Source organism: Odocoileus virginianus, chromosome 22 (genome assembly GCF_023699985.2).
Source record: "Odocoileus virginianus isolate 20LAN1187 ecotype Illinois chromosome 22, Ovbor_1.2, whole genome shotgun sequence".
Taxonomy (NCBI): Eukaryota; Metazoa; Chordata; class Mammalia; order Artiodactyla; family Cervidae; genus Odocoileus; species Odocoileus virginianus.
This window is the reverse complement of record NC_069695.1, coordinates 38,436,054-38,451,104: the sequence shown is the minus strand read 5'-3', so window position 1 is coordinate 38,451,104 and position 15,051 is coordinate 38,436,054. Positions and strand designations below refer to the sequence as shown.

The 15,051-nt window shown below is 36.9% G+C and overlaps 1 long non-coding RNA gene across 1 annotated transcript in view; it reads right to left on the bottom strand.

Moving 5' to 3' along the window:
* Positions 1–15,051, bottom strand: part of LOC110138679 (uncharacterized) — a 125,666-nt gene that overhangs the window by 98,751 nt on the left and 11,864 nt on the right. The gene's annotated exons all lie outside the window — the stretch shown is intronic.

Genomic DNA, 15,051 nt, shown 5'->3' with positions numbered 1-15,051 from the left:
TAGGGAACACTGAAAACAATGATAATTAAACTGCTGCGGCTGCTAAGTTTTTTCAGTCGTGTCTCACTCTGTGTGACCCCATAGACGGCAGCCTACCAGGCTCCTCTGTCCCTGGGATTCTCCGGCAAGAACACTGGAGTGGGTTGCCATTTCCTTCTCCAATGCATGCATGCATACTAAGTTGCTTCACTTATATCCAAGTCTGTGCGACCCAATGGACAGCCGCCCACTAGGCTCCTCTGTCCACAGGATTATCCAGGCAAGAATACTGGAGTGGGTTGCCATTTCCTTCTCCAGATAATTAAACTAACAGTACTTTTTTTTTTTAAAGAAAAACAATTGAATTTAGTAGATTTGGGGGATTTTTCTTTTTTTCAGTTTATTGACAAGAGTATAACTGTCAACCTAGAATATATGTGAAATTAAACTATGTTTAAGCACCGGGAGAAATAAAGACATTTAGCTTAGCTGGTAAAGAAACCACCTGCAATGAAGGAGATCCCAGTTTGGCTCCTGGGTTGGGAAGATCCCCTGGAGAAGGGCAAGGCAACCCACTCCGGTATTCTTGCCTGGAGAATCACCATGGACAGAGAAATCTGGAGGGCTACCAACTTGATGGACATGAGTTTGAGTAAACTCCAGGAGTTGGTGATGGACAGGGAGGCCTGGCGAGCTGCTACTCATGGGGTTGCAAAGAGTCGGACAGGACTGAGCAACTGAACTGAACTGTACCATAATGGCAGGAGATTTTAACACAGTACTCACAGTAGTTAATAGATCAATCAGGAAGGATGTAGAGGATTTGAACTACACATTAACAAGATTGATCTAACAGGCAGATATAGAACAGCATGCCCAGTAAGCACAGAAAACACACACTTCTTAAGTATATATGGAACATTTATAAACAATAGCTACACACTTGGTTGTGAAGTAAGTTTCAACAAATTTAGAATAACTGATGTAATAAGAATCATGTTCATTGCCACAATGCAAGTAGAAAGCAATAACAAAATGCTAAACAGAAAAATCACATATATTTAGGAAATAGGAAACTGAGGGAAGTCACTCAGTGGTGTCTGACTCTCTGTGACCCCATGGACTGTAGCCTACCAAGATTCTCCATCCATGGGGTTTTCCAGGCAGAAATACTGAGTGGGTTGCCATTTCCTTCTCCAGGTGATCTTCCCGACCCAGAAATCAAACCCAGTTCTCCTGCATTGTAGGCAGACGCTTTACCATCTGAACCACAAACATATTAAAAACAACTTAATGATCAAGAAAAGAATAATAATGAAGATAGCAAAATGTTTACAACCTATATTTATCCTAAAATTGTAGAATAGAATTATTATACAAATTAGCACATACTTGGCAATACACATCCCTAAATGTTTATTCTTAAATTAGGTTAAAACAATAATACAAGTATGAATGTTAAAAGAAAGAAAACTAACTCTCAAGAGAGTGTAAAGAAAATATAATTTTTGGAAAAGAAGCTAATTAAATGGAAAACAATGTTACAGACACCAAACAGTTAAATACTCCTCTGTATGTATGTGTTTTAAAATATAACAAAATAGACACTTCTGATGAGACTGAACAAGCACAATGCAAACACATAAATAACAGGCACTAGTAGAATTTAAAAAGGAATAAAATAGTATAATAAATAGTACTAGTCCAATAAACTTGAAATCAAACACATTTTCACGCAAAAATGTCAAAACTGACTCAAAAGAAAACCAATAGAAATAGTCATCCAATAACCACTGAATAAAACAAACCAACAGATAAAAATCTTTCTATAAAGATACATCTCCCAAGATGAGTTACTAAAAGAAAAACATTTCAGAGCAGGGAAAACATTTACAAATTTATTATATTTATTTTTACCTTGAAATAATTTTAGATTTACAGATTTGCAAAGATAGTACACAAAGTTCCCATGCCCCCTCCCCTCAGTTTCCACAAATATTAACATCTTACCTAACCAATATGTGAGCTCCCCTAGTGGCTCACTGGTGAAGAATTTGCCTACCAATGCAGGAGACACAGGTTCCACCGTGGGTCCAGAATATTCCCTGGAGAAGGAAATGACAACCCATTCTAATACTTTTGCCTTGGAAACCCCAGAGACAGAGGAGTCTGGTGGGCTATAATTCATGGGCTCACAAAAGAGTTGGACATGACTTAGGGCACTACAGCAACAAAATCAATATACATTTGTTAAAAATCTAAGAAGTTAAAATGTATGAAGTTGTGTTAACTAACACAGACTTATTCAGATTTTATAAGTTTTTACACTAATATCCTTTTTCTGGTTTAGGATCTCATAGAGAATACCACTTTGCATTTAATGATTATGTCTACTTAATAACCTCTAATTTGACAATTTCTTATTTTTTTCTTTGCTTTTCATGATGTTGACATTTATAGATTATCTCTCACTCTTAGTCTGTATGATGTTTCTTATGGACATTAAGGAAGACTACCACAGAAGAGAAATGCCCTCCTTCTAATATCAGAGGAAATATGATATTAACATGGCATTATTCAGGATGTTAAACTTGATCATTTGATTAAGATGATGTGGTCACTTCATGGATCACAGCCTTGTAGTGGCAAAGGGACTTGTGTAACTCAATGAAGCTATGAGCCACACCCTGCAGGGCCACCCAAGATGGATGGGTCATAGAGAAGAAGTCTGAAAAATGTTGTCCACTGGAGGAGGAAATGGCACCTGTTCCAGTATTCTTGCCTAGAGAACCCCATGAACAATATGAAAAGGCAAAAAGATATGACACCAGTAGATGAGTTCCTACATTATTGGGAAGGTGAAAAATATGCTACTGGGAAGAGAGGAGGGCAATTACTAATAACTCCAGAAAGATGAAAGCCTGGACCAAAGTTGTAAGGATGCTCAGTTATGGATGTGTCTGGTGGTGAAAGTAAGGTCTGAAAGTAAAGGTTGTAAAGAACAATATTGAATAAGAAACTGGAATGTAAAGTCCATGAATCAAGGTAAATTGGATGTGGGCAAACAGGAGATGACAAGATTGAACAACATCATAGGAATTAGTGAACTGAAATGGGCAGGGATGAGTGAATTTATATCAGATCACTATTATATCTACTACTGTGTGGATAAAATTCCCTTAGAAGGAATGGAGTAGCCTGCATGGTTAACAAAAGAGTTGAAATACAGTACTTAGGTATAGCCTCAAAAATGACAGGATGATCTAAGTTTGTTCCCAAAGCAAAAATTACCGTGATGATTTAGCATCACAGTAATTCAAGTCTATGCCCTAACCACTGATGCTGAAGAAGCTGAAGTTGACCAGCTGTATGAAGACCTGAAACATTTTCTAGAACTCACACCAAAAAGGAGTTCTTTTTCATCATAGAGGATTAGAATGCAAAAGTAGAAAGTCAAGAGAAACAGGGAATAACAAGCAAGTTTGGCCTTGCAGCACAAAATGAAGTAGGGCAAAGGCTAACAGAGTTTTGGCAAAAGAACTCACTGGTCATAGCAAACACCCTTTCCCGGCAGCCCAAAAGAAGAGTTTACAAATAGACAACACCAGATGGTCAATACCAAAATCAGACTGATTGTTTTCCTTGCAGGCAAAGATGAAGAAGCTCTATATCATCAGCAAAAACAAGACCTGGGCTAATTGTGACTCAGATTAGGAACACTTTATTGCAAAATTCAAGCTTAAATTGAAGAAAGTAGGAAAAACTAGGCCATTTAGGTGTGACATAAATCAAATCCCTTACAAGTATGCTGTGGACGTGACAAATAGATTCAAGGGATTAGATCTGGTAGACAGAGTGCCAGAACTATCGACAGACATTCCTAACATTGTACAGGAGGCAGCAACACAAACTATCCCAAATAAAAAGAAATGCAAGAAGGCAAAGTGATTGTCTGAGGAGGCTTTACAAAGAGCAGAAGAAAGAAGAGATGTGAAAGGTGAAAAAAAAAAAAAAAAGGAAAGAGACACCCAACTGAATGCAGAGTTCCAGAGACTAGCAAGAAGAGAGAAGACTTTCTTAAATGAAAAGTACAAAGAAACAGGGGAAAAGGGAAAGACTAGAGATCTCTTCAAGAAAATTATAGATATCAAGGGACTATTTTATGCAAGGATGGACATGATAAAGGACAGAAATGGAAAGGACCTAACAGAAGCAGAAGAGACTAAGAAAAGGTGGTAAGAATACACAGTTCAGTTCAGTTCAGTCGCTCAGTCATGTCCGACTCTTTGCAACTCCATGGACTGCAGCACGCCAGGCTTCCCTGTCCATCACCAACACCCAGAGCCAACTCAAACTCAAGTCCATCACATCAGTGATGCCATCCAACCATCTCATCCTTTGTTATCCCCTTCTCCTCCTGCCTTCAATCTTTCCGAGCATCAGGGTCTTTTCCAATGAGTCAGTTCTTCACATCAGGTGGCCAAAGTATTGGAGTTCCAGTATCAGTCCTTCCAATGAATATTCAGGACTGGTTTCCTTTAGGATTGACAAGTTGGGTCTCCTTGCAGTCTAAGAGACTCTCAAGAGTCTTCTCCAACACCAGAGAACAATTTAAAAAAAAAAAATCTTAATGACCAGATAATCATGGTGGTGTTGTCATTCACCTAGAACTGGACATCCTGGAGTGCGAAGTCAAATGGACCTTAGGAAACCTGGTTATGAACAAAGGTAGTGGGGATGAATTAATTCCGGCTGAGCTATTTCAAATACTAAATGATGATGCTGTTAATGTGCTATACTCAATATGCCAGCAAATTCGGAAAACTCAGCTGTGGCCACAGGACTGGAAAAGGTCAGTTTTCATTCCAATCCCCAAAAAAGGCAATGGTAAAGAATGTATAAGCTACTGTACAATTGCCCATGTCAAATGCTCTCAAGGTTATGCTCAAAATCCTTCAAGTTAGACTTCCACAGTACATGAACCAAAAACTTCTAGATGTACAAGCTGGATTTTGAAAAAGCAGGGAACCAGAGATCAAAATGCCAACACTTATTCATTGGTTCATGGAGAGAGCAAAGGAGTTCCAGAAAAACATCTACTTTTGCTTCATTGAGTATGTTAAAGGCTTTGACTGTGTGGATCACAACAAACTGTGGAAAATTCTTAAAGAGATGGGAGTACCAAACCACCTTACTTATCTCCTGAGAAACCTCTATGCAGGTAAAGAAGCAATACTTAGAATTGGTACAAAATTGGGAAATGAGTGAAACAATGCTATATTATCATCCTACTTACTTAACTTGCATGCAGAGTACATCATGCAAAATGCCAGGCTAGATGATTCACAAGATGAAATCAGGTTTGCTGGGAGAAATATCAACACCTCAGATATGCAGATGAAACCACCCTAATGGCAGAAAGTGAAGAGGAACTAAAGAGCCTCTTAATGAAGGTGAAAGATGTGAGTGAAAAATCTGACTTAAAATTCAACATACAAAAACTAAGATCATGGTATGTAGCCCCATTACTTCATGGCAAATAGATGGGGAAAAAGTGGAACCAGAGACAGATTTCATGGTCTTGGGATCAAAAATCACTGAGGATTGTGACTGCAGCCATGAAATTAAAAGACACAATGCTTGGAAGAAAAGCTATTGGCAAAGTTAGACAGCTTATTAAAAAACAGAAACCTCACTTTGCAGACAAAGGTCCATCTAGTCAAAGCCATGGTTTTCCAGTAGTTACTTATAGATGTGAGAGTTAGGCCATAAAGAAAACTGAGCACCAAAGAACTGAAGCTTTTGAATTGTGGTGCTGGAGAAGACTCTTGAGAATCCCGTGGAGAGCAAGGAGATCAAATCAGTCAATCCTAAAGGAAATCAACCTTAAATATCCATTGGAAGGACTGATGCTGAAGTTCCAATATTTTGGCCACCTGATGCGAAGAGCCAACTCATTGGAAAAGACTCTAATGCTAGGAAAGATTGAGGGCAAGAGGAGAAGGGGAAAACAGAGGATGTGATGATTGGATGGCATAACTGACTCAAAGGACATGAGTTTGAGCACACAGGGAGATAGTGAAGGACAGGGTAGTCTGGTGTGCTGCAGTTCGTGGGTTGCAAACCATAGGACACGACTTAAGATATGCAGATGACATCATTCTAATGGCAGAAAGTGAAGAGGAACTAAAATATCTCTTGATGAGTGTCAAAGAGGAGAATGAAAAAGCTGGATTGAAACTCAACATTAAAAAATCATGGTGAGATCATGGCATTAGGTCACTTCACTTCATGACAACTGAAAAGTGAAAAAGTGAAAGTAGTGACAGCTTTTATTTTCTTGGGTTCCAAAACCATTGTAGGTGGTGACTGCAGCCATTAAACTAAAAGATATTTGTTCCTTGGAAGGAAAGCTATAACAAACCTAGAGAACATACTAAAAAGCAGAGATATTACCTTGAGGACAAAGGTCCAGACAGTCAAAGCTATGGTTTTTCAGTATTCATGTATGAATGTGAGAATTGGACCATAAGAAAGCTGACCACCAAAGACTTGATGCTTTTGAACTGTGGTGCTGGAGAAGGAAGACTTGAGAGTCTTTTGGACTGCAAAATGATCAAACCAGTTAATCCTAAAGGAAGACAATCATGAATATTCATTAGAAGGACTGGTGCTTTGTTTTTTCCCCCATTTATTTTTATTAGTTGGAGGCTAATTAGTTTACACCATTGCAGTGGTTTTTGTCATACATTGAAATGAATTAGCCATGGATTTACATGTATTCCCCGTCCCAGTCCCTCCTCCCACCCTCCTCTCCACCCTATCCCTCTGGGTCTTCCCAGTGCACCAGGCCCGAGCACTTGTCTCATGCATCCAACCTGGGCTGGTGATCTTCTTCACCCTAGATAATATACACGTTTCGATGCTGTTCTCCTGAAACATCCCACCCTCGCCTTCTCCCACAGAGTCCACAAGTCTGTTCTATACATCTGAGTCTCTTTTTCTGTTTTGCATATAGGGTTATCATTACCATCTTTCTAAATTCCATATATATGTGTTAGTATGCTGTAATGATCTTTATCTTTCTGGCTTACTTCACTCTGTATAATGGGCTCTAGTTCCATCCTTCTCATTAGAACTGATTCAAATGAATTCTTTTTAATGGCTGAGTAATATTCCATGGTGTATATGTACCACAGCTTCCTCATCCATTCGTCTGCTGATGGGCATCTAGGTTGCTTCCATGTCCTGGCTATTATAAACAGTGCTGCGATGAACATTGTGGGGGCACGTGTCTCTTTCAGATCTGGTTTCCTCGGTGTGTATGCCCAGAAGTGGGATTGCTGGATCATATGGCAGTTCTATGTCCAGCTTTTTAAGAAATCTCCACACTGCTTTCCATAGTGGCTGTACTAATTTGCATTCCCACCAACAGTGTAAGAGGGTTTCCTTTTCTCCACACCCTCTCCAGCATTTATTGCTTGTAGACTTTTGGATAGCAGCCATCCTGACTGGCGTGTAATGGTACCTCATTGTGGTTTTGATTTGCATTTCTCTGATAATGAGTGATGTTGAGCATCTTTTCATGTGTTTTTTTGCCATCTGTGTGTCTTCCTTGGAGAAATGTCTGTTTAGTTCTTTGGCCCATTTTTTGATTGGGTCATTTATTTTTCTGGAGTTGAGCTGGAGGAGTTGCTTGTATATTTTTGAGATTAATCCTTTGTCTGTTGCTTCATTTGCCATTATTTTCTTCCAATCTGAGGGCTGTCTTTTCACCTTGCTTATAGTTTCCTTTGTTGTGCAAAAGTGCTGAAGCTAAAACTCCAGTTCTTTGGCTACCTGATGTGAAGAGCTGACTCATTTCTAAAAGATCCTGATGCTGGGCAAGAATGAAGACAAAAGGAGAAGGAAGTAGCAGAGGATGAGATGATTAGATAGCAACACTTACTCAATGGACATGAATTTGAGAAGACTCCAGGAGATATTGGAGGACAGAGGAGCCTGGTGTGTTGCAGTCAACGGGATCACAGTCAGACATGACTTAGTGACTGAAAAACTACTGCCAATATAAAGTCTGCAATGTAAATTTACAAGTTTTCTTTCCATATGTTGTTCCTTAAAAAAAAAGAAAAAGCAAGGTACTCCTTCTAGCCAAAACACAGGAAAAAGGAAAATTAAACTTCACCTGCTAGGAGGAGGCATATCAAATAATTTGTGGACACATGTTAAAACCACCAGTGTAATCAGTAAAGATATTTGGGGAGAGATTTCTGAGGCTTTACAACTCTCCTAATTTTTTCTATAAATTTATCTATTATTTTTGGCAGTTGATTTTTTTTTCTGCAATTATTGTGGTACTCAAATACTGATTTTCTATTTCTTTATTTCTATAAGGATTCTCCTAAGAAATACTTATTCATTCAATTCCCTGTATGTTTCTGATTTTATATATACAAATATATGCTCTAATGATTTCTGCTTAGGCTTTGGCATCTTTTTCAGTTTGGTTACTGTGTCCGTTTGACATGCTTTCATCTTTTCTTTTTTCTTATTTATTTTCTATTATTTTAAGATTCAAGCCATATCTGAACTTTCCCTTCTCTCCACAACTCTCTCTAAGGAGAAAGCTTTTAGAAACCAATAAAAGAATGCTAATGTTGCTTGTTTGTGGCAGAAAGTGAAGAACTAAAAAGCCTCTTGATGAAAGTGAAAGAGGAGAGTGAAAAAAATTGGCTTAAAGCTCAACATTCAGAAAAGTAAGATCATGGTATCTGGTCCCATCACTTCATAGGAAATAGATGGGGAAACAGTGGAAATAGTGTCAGACTTTATTTTGGGGGGCTTCAAAATCACTGCAGATGGTGATTGCAGCCATGAAATTAAAAGACACTTACTCCTTGGAAGGAAAGTTATTACCAACCCAGATATCATACTAAAAAGCAGAGATGTTACTTTGCCAACAAATGTCCGTCTAGTCAAGGCTTTGGTTTTTCCAGCAGTCATGTGTGGATGTGAGAGTTGGACTGTGAAGAAAGCTGAGCACCGAAGAACTGATGCTTTTGAACTGTGGTGTTGGAGAAGACTCTTGAGAGTCCCTTGGACTGCAAGGAGATCCAATCAGTCCATCCTAAAGGAGATCAGTCCTGGGTGTTCATTGGAAGGACTGATGCTAAAGCTGAAACTCCAATACTTTGGCCACCTGATGCGAAGAGCTGACTCATTGGAAAAGACCCTGATGCTGGAAGGAATTGGGGGCAGGAGGAGAAGGGATGACAGAGAATGAGATGGTTGGATGGCATCACCGACTTGATGGGCATGAGTTTGAGTAAACTCTGGGAGTTGGTGATGGACAGGGACGCCTGGCGTGCCGTGATTCATGGGGTCACAAACAGTTGGACACAACTGAGCGGCTGAACTGAACTGAACTGAATGCTGCTTGATGCTAGTCTGTCAATGTCAACAATCCCATGTATCTGTATTTTGGAATGTACCTTTCTGTGTATGTATGTTTCAAGTACACACAATGTATATATATACATACACACACACACACACAAACCTCTAATATCTCCAACTCTGATTCAGCAGATCAGAGTTCATTCTGATCTTCTCCCTTGCTTATTTGTAGCTTCTGACTCTGGCAATGGGACACTTGGGTCCTCATTATCTGCACTTTAGTTGTTTGTTCATAGGATCCATGTAAAGCAGTTTAAGAATTGCTAAGCCATATCTCCCATGAGAAGTAGAGTTACCAACTACGGTACAGGGTCTACATACAGTTTTCTGTTTAGCCTTACAGTATTTAGAAAATTATTGCTTTTCAAAGTTACTTAGATCAGTTCTCTACCTACTTCATTTATGTTATGCTTAAACATTTGTAATACATTTACTTTACTGGTTGCAGTGTATATTTCATTCTGGGGTCACTAGTCAGATATTTTGCCCAATTTTTATTGCATTGTTTATACTTTGGAGTTCCAAGAGTTCTTTATATGTTCTTGATTCAAGTACCTTTGCATAAATACGTTTTAAAATGCCATTCTGACAATTCATGGTTTGTCCTTTTATTCTCTTAAAAGTGCATTTCTCAAAACAACATTTTTAATTAAAAATTTTTGATGTCATGTCTATAAATTCATCACCAAACCCAAAGTTACATAAATTCTCCTGCTTTTATCTAGAATTATTAGAGATTTATAACTTACACTATACTCTGATCTATTGGATTTGTCACCCTGCTTATTTAACTTATATGCAGAGTACATCATGAGAAATGCTGAGCTGGAAGAAGCACAAGCTGGAATCAAGATTGCCAGAAGAAATATCAATAACCTCAGATATACAGATGACACCACCCTTATGGCAGAAAGTGAAGAGGAACTAAAAAGCCTCTTGATGAAAGTGAAAGAGGAGAGTGAAAAAGTTGGCTTAAAGCTTAACATTCAGAAACTGGTCCCAACACCTCATGGGAAATAGGTGGGGAGACAGTGGAAACAGTGTCAGACTTTATTTTTTGGGGCTCCAAAATCACTGCACATGGTGACTGCAGCCATGAAATTAAAAGACGCTTACTCCTTGGAAGGAAAGTTATCACCAACCTAGACAGCATATTAAAAAGCAGAGACATTACTTTGCCAACAAAGGTCCATCTGGTCAAGGCTATGGTTTTTCCAGTGGTCATGTATGGATGCGAGAGTTGGACTGTGAAGAAAGCTGAGCACCGAAGAATTGATGCTTTTGAACTGTGGTGTTGGAGAAGACTCTTGAGAGTCCCTTGGACTGCAAGGAGATCCAACCAGTCCATCCTAAAGGAGATCAGTCCTGGGTGTTCATTGGAAGGACTGATGCTGAAGCTGAAACTCCAATACTTTGGCCACCTGATGCGAAGAGCTGACTCATTGGAAAAGATCCTGATGCTGGGAGGAATTGGGGGCAGGAGGAGAAGGGGGTGACAGAGAATGAGATGGCTGGATGGCATCACCGACTCCATGGGCATGAGTTTGAGTAAACTCCGGGAGCTGATGATGGACAGGGAGGCCTGGCCTGCTGTGATTCATGGGGTTGCAAAGAGTTGGACACAACTGAGCAACTGAACTGACTGACTGATTGGATTTGTGGGTGCAAGTGTGCATGTCTGTTTGTATAAGAAATGTGATGTTTCCTTTTCTTTCTTATGAATGTGCAGTTATTACAACACCACTTATTGAAAGGACTATATTTTCTCCACTGAAATACCTTTGAACATTTGTCAAAAATAGTGTTTTTATGACTTTTTATTCTGTTCTATTTATCTGCATCTATGCTTTCAATGAAACTGCAATGTCTTAATAATTTAGTTTTTAGCTATGCTCTGGTCAACTATGGTCTTGCAGATTTTTTACTTACTGGTGTATGAGTTACTAAGAGAAAAGTTCTAGAGCTTCAAACTAAAATTGTGGATTTGTTTATTCTCAGATCTCTCAGATATCTCTCAGATCTCTCTCAGATCTCCCAGTCAGACATGATTGAAGTGACTTACACACACAAACACATCTAATGTTGACTTCTTGTGAACAGTATAGCGTTCTGAAAATCTGCATTGCATTTGGTGTTTTTAAAAGATGTTTAAAGTGCTATTGATATGGTTGAATTAACTTATGGCATGTTCTGGTGTTTTCTGTTTTCAAGGTTATTTTCTTAATAATTATTTTTTTCTGGGCTTAAGATCTGTAACGTAGTATCTGTCATTAATTTTGGTAATTGTTCAGCCATAATTTCTTCAAATAGTTTCCACCCTCTTGTTTCTTCTCTGAATGGATTCTACTTTTGTATAATTTAAATGGATTAATAATGTCTCACAAATCTTGGATATTCTCTTTTTAAGTTGCACGTCTTACTGCAATTAAATTTTTATAATTTCTCCTGATCTATTTTCAAGTTTACTGAATCTTTTTTTAAACTTTGTGTAATGTCCAGGTAAGCTCATCAAAAATACACTTCATATGTTTATTCTTTAATATCTAGCATTTTTAAAAAGTATTACAACTTGCTTCTATTTTGCTGAAATTACCTCTTTTAACTTTTATATTTTGTACATTTTCCATTAGAGCTTTTGACATCCTAATTTATCAGCACTCTTGTTTCTTATCTGATAATTCAAACACCTGTGTAATATCTGAGTCTGGTTCTCATGACTGCTTTGTCACTTCAGACTGTTCTTATTATTTACTTTCTATAAGTCTCCTAATCTCTTATTGTTAATTGAACATATTGTGTAGGACAATGGATACTGAATTATTTTTTACGCTTGAAGACGAACTTCCCTTCTACCTGGCCTCTTCATGTTAATATAGCAAGGAATTAGCTGGGGTTTGCTGTTAGCTATTGCTGTGGTTACCCACAGTTCTCCAGAGAGTTCAGATTCTCTAGGGATACTTCATTTTTATGGTGTTGGCTAAAATGTCTGTCTTTTTTTTCATATTTAATTATTATTTGTCTTAGGATATTCTTACTTACCTTTAGTTCTTCCATTTTCACTTCTCCTCACAGAATTTCATTCTCTTGCCTCTCTCCCTGCTGAAATTCTACTGTTTTTACTTAACATTTCTTAATATTTTCATTTCTAGAAATTCCATTTTTTAAAAAAATTTGTCATTTTGTTATAATATTTTTACCTCATTAATTTTTCCAAAATTTCACTTACTTAGGTACTTATATTATACTCATTTTCTATTGGGTATAATTATAACACCTGAAATCTTTGAGCATCTTAGTATAATGTGTGTTTTCTCTTCTCTCGCTCATGATGTTATCTTTTCTTATTTTTGTTTTATATTGCCATTTCATATTAGTCTGAGATATGGGATTTCCTTGAGACCTGGGTTGATATTGGGTCCCTCTAGGTAGAATTTTTTTTTTTTTCCATTCTCTTGAGAACCTGGAGATTCTACCAAATCAGAATTTTTTATGTTCTTAGCCCTTTAGGTTTTATTTGCCTGCTTATTTTACAGTAACAAAGGTGTTTTTCATTTGTATGGACAACTTTCCATTAGTTTCCATGAAGATTCCAAAACTTTCAAGATTTCAAATCTTCCATGAAGATTTCCAAAACTTTCCATGAAGATTAGATTTTGCCAAAAAATAATTACCCAACTCAATGGTAATTTTAGACTGGCAATATTCTTTTCATGAAGTATATCAGTTAAATTCCTAGTCACGTAAATTTTGACACTTTCTGATTTTATACATTTTATTCTACTTGTTTTTCTAATGCTTTTACAAATTGGTTCACTTCAACTATGATATTGAATAGAAGTTTTCCTTTCCTTGCTCTTGAATTTAATGTCTGAAATGAGACTTTAAAACATAATCTCCTATTCCAAGGAGATACTTCCATCTGATTATAAAGATGTATTTCATTTCTACTTTACTTGGTCTTTTATTAAGTAAATATTCTGATTTTTTTTTTTTTACTGGATTTTTACTGTTCCATGTCTTATTTTGTGTGTTTGTTTTCTAGAAGTAAAAAATATTTTATTCAGTAAGCAAGATTTTATTATAAATCTTTTACTGGATTTTATTTTTTTAAATATTTATTGGAGTATAGTTGGTTTACAATGTTTTGTTAGTTTCTACTGTCCATCCAAGGTAATCAGCTATATGTTCACATATATTCCCGCTTTTCAGGTTTCCTTCCCATTTAGGGCACCACAGTCTATTGAGGAGAATTCCCTGTGCTATGCAGTAGGTTCTCATTAGTTAACTATTTTATACATAGTATAAATAGTGTATCTATATATATCAATCCCAGTCTCCCAATTCATTTCACTCTCCTCTCTCCCTATTAGTATCCATACATTTGTTCTCTATGTCTGTGTCACTACTGTCATACAGAGTGAAGTAATTCAGAAAAAGAAAAATGGATTTTGTATATTAACACATATATTTGGAATCTGAAAAAAAAAAACTGGTTGGTATAAACAATCTTATTTGCTGTCCCATTTCTAATAACAATGTCATTAAAGCTCAAAATGAGCAATGTAGATTTTCCTAATTTTTACATTTCTGAGTGCTTATGTATTAACAGCAATTATTGCCTCCTTCAAGGCTATCTCTAAATGTTTTTACTATATTCACTTTTCTTGAGTTACTTTTTCCAGAAAAGTATCTATTTCATTTAGGTTTCTATATAAAAATGATTAAAAGTTGGTCATCTGCATATCTTTAAGTGTGTTTTATTTTGATATTTAAAATAATTTCTGATTTTTTTATTAATTTTATTGGAGTAGAGTGGATTTACAAGGTTACATCAGTTTCAGTTGTATAGCATAGTGATTCAATTATATATATATGTGTGTGTGTGTATATATATATATATATATTCATTTTCTTTCAGATACTTATTTATTTATGGTCTTTCCATGATTTAATTTTTAGTCTTGAGAGGGGTACTTTTATACACTTTCTCAAAACAGGATTTTTTTTTAATGTCAAAATTTTTATGTTGCAGTTTATTTGCATTGCCTGCATTAGAATATAGAGTTTTAAGAAGAGAAAAGCATTGTATAATTTTTTAAATTAATTTATTTAATTGGAGGTTAATTTCTTTACAATATAGTAGTAGTTTTTGTCATACACTGACATGAATCAGCCATGGGTGCACATGTGTCCCCATCCTGATCCCCTCTCCCACCTCCCTCCCCATCCCATCCCTGAGGGTCATCCCAGTGCACCAGCCCAGAGCACCACCCTGTCTCAAGCATTGAACCTGGACTGGTGATCTGTTTCACATATGATAATATACATGTTTCAATGCTATTCTCTCAAATCATCCCACCTGTGCCTTCTCCCACAGAGTCCAAAAGTCTGTTCTTTACATATGTGTCTCTTTTGCTGTCTCGCATATAGGATCATCATTACCATCTTTCTAAATTCTACATATATGTTAATATACTATATTGGTATTTTTCTTCCTGACTTACTTCACTCTGTATAATAGGCTCCAGTGACTTTTTTAAATTGATAGCTCTATTTTTTAAAGCCATTTTAGATTTACAAAACAATTGATCCAAAAATACAAAGTGTTTTCCATCT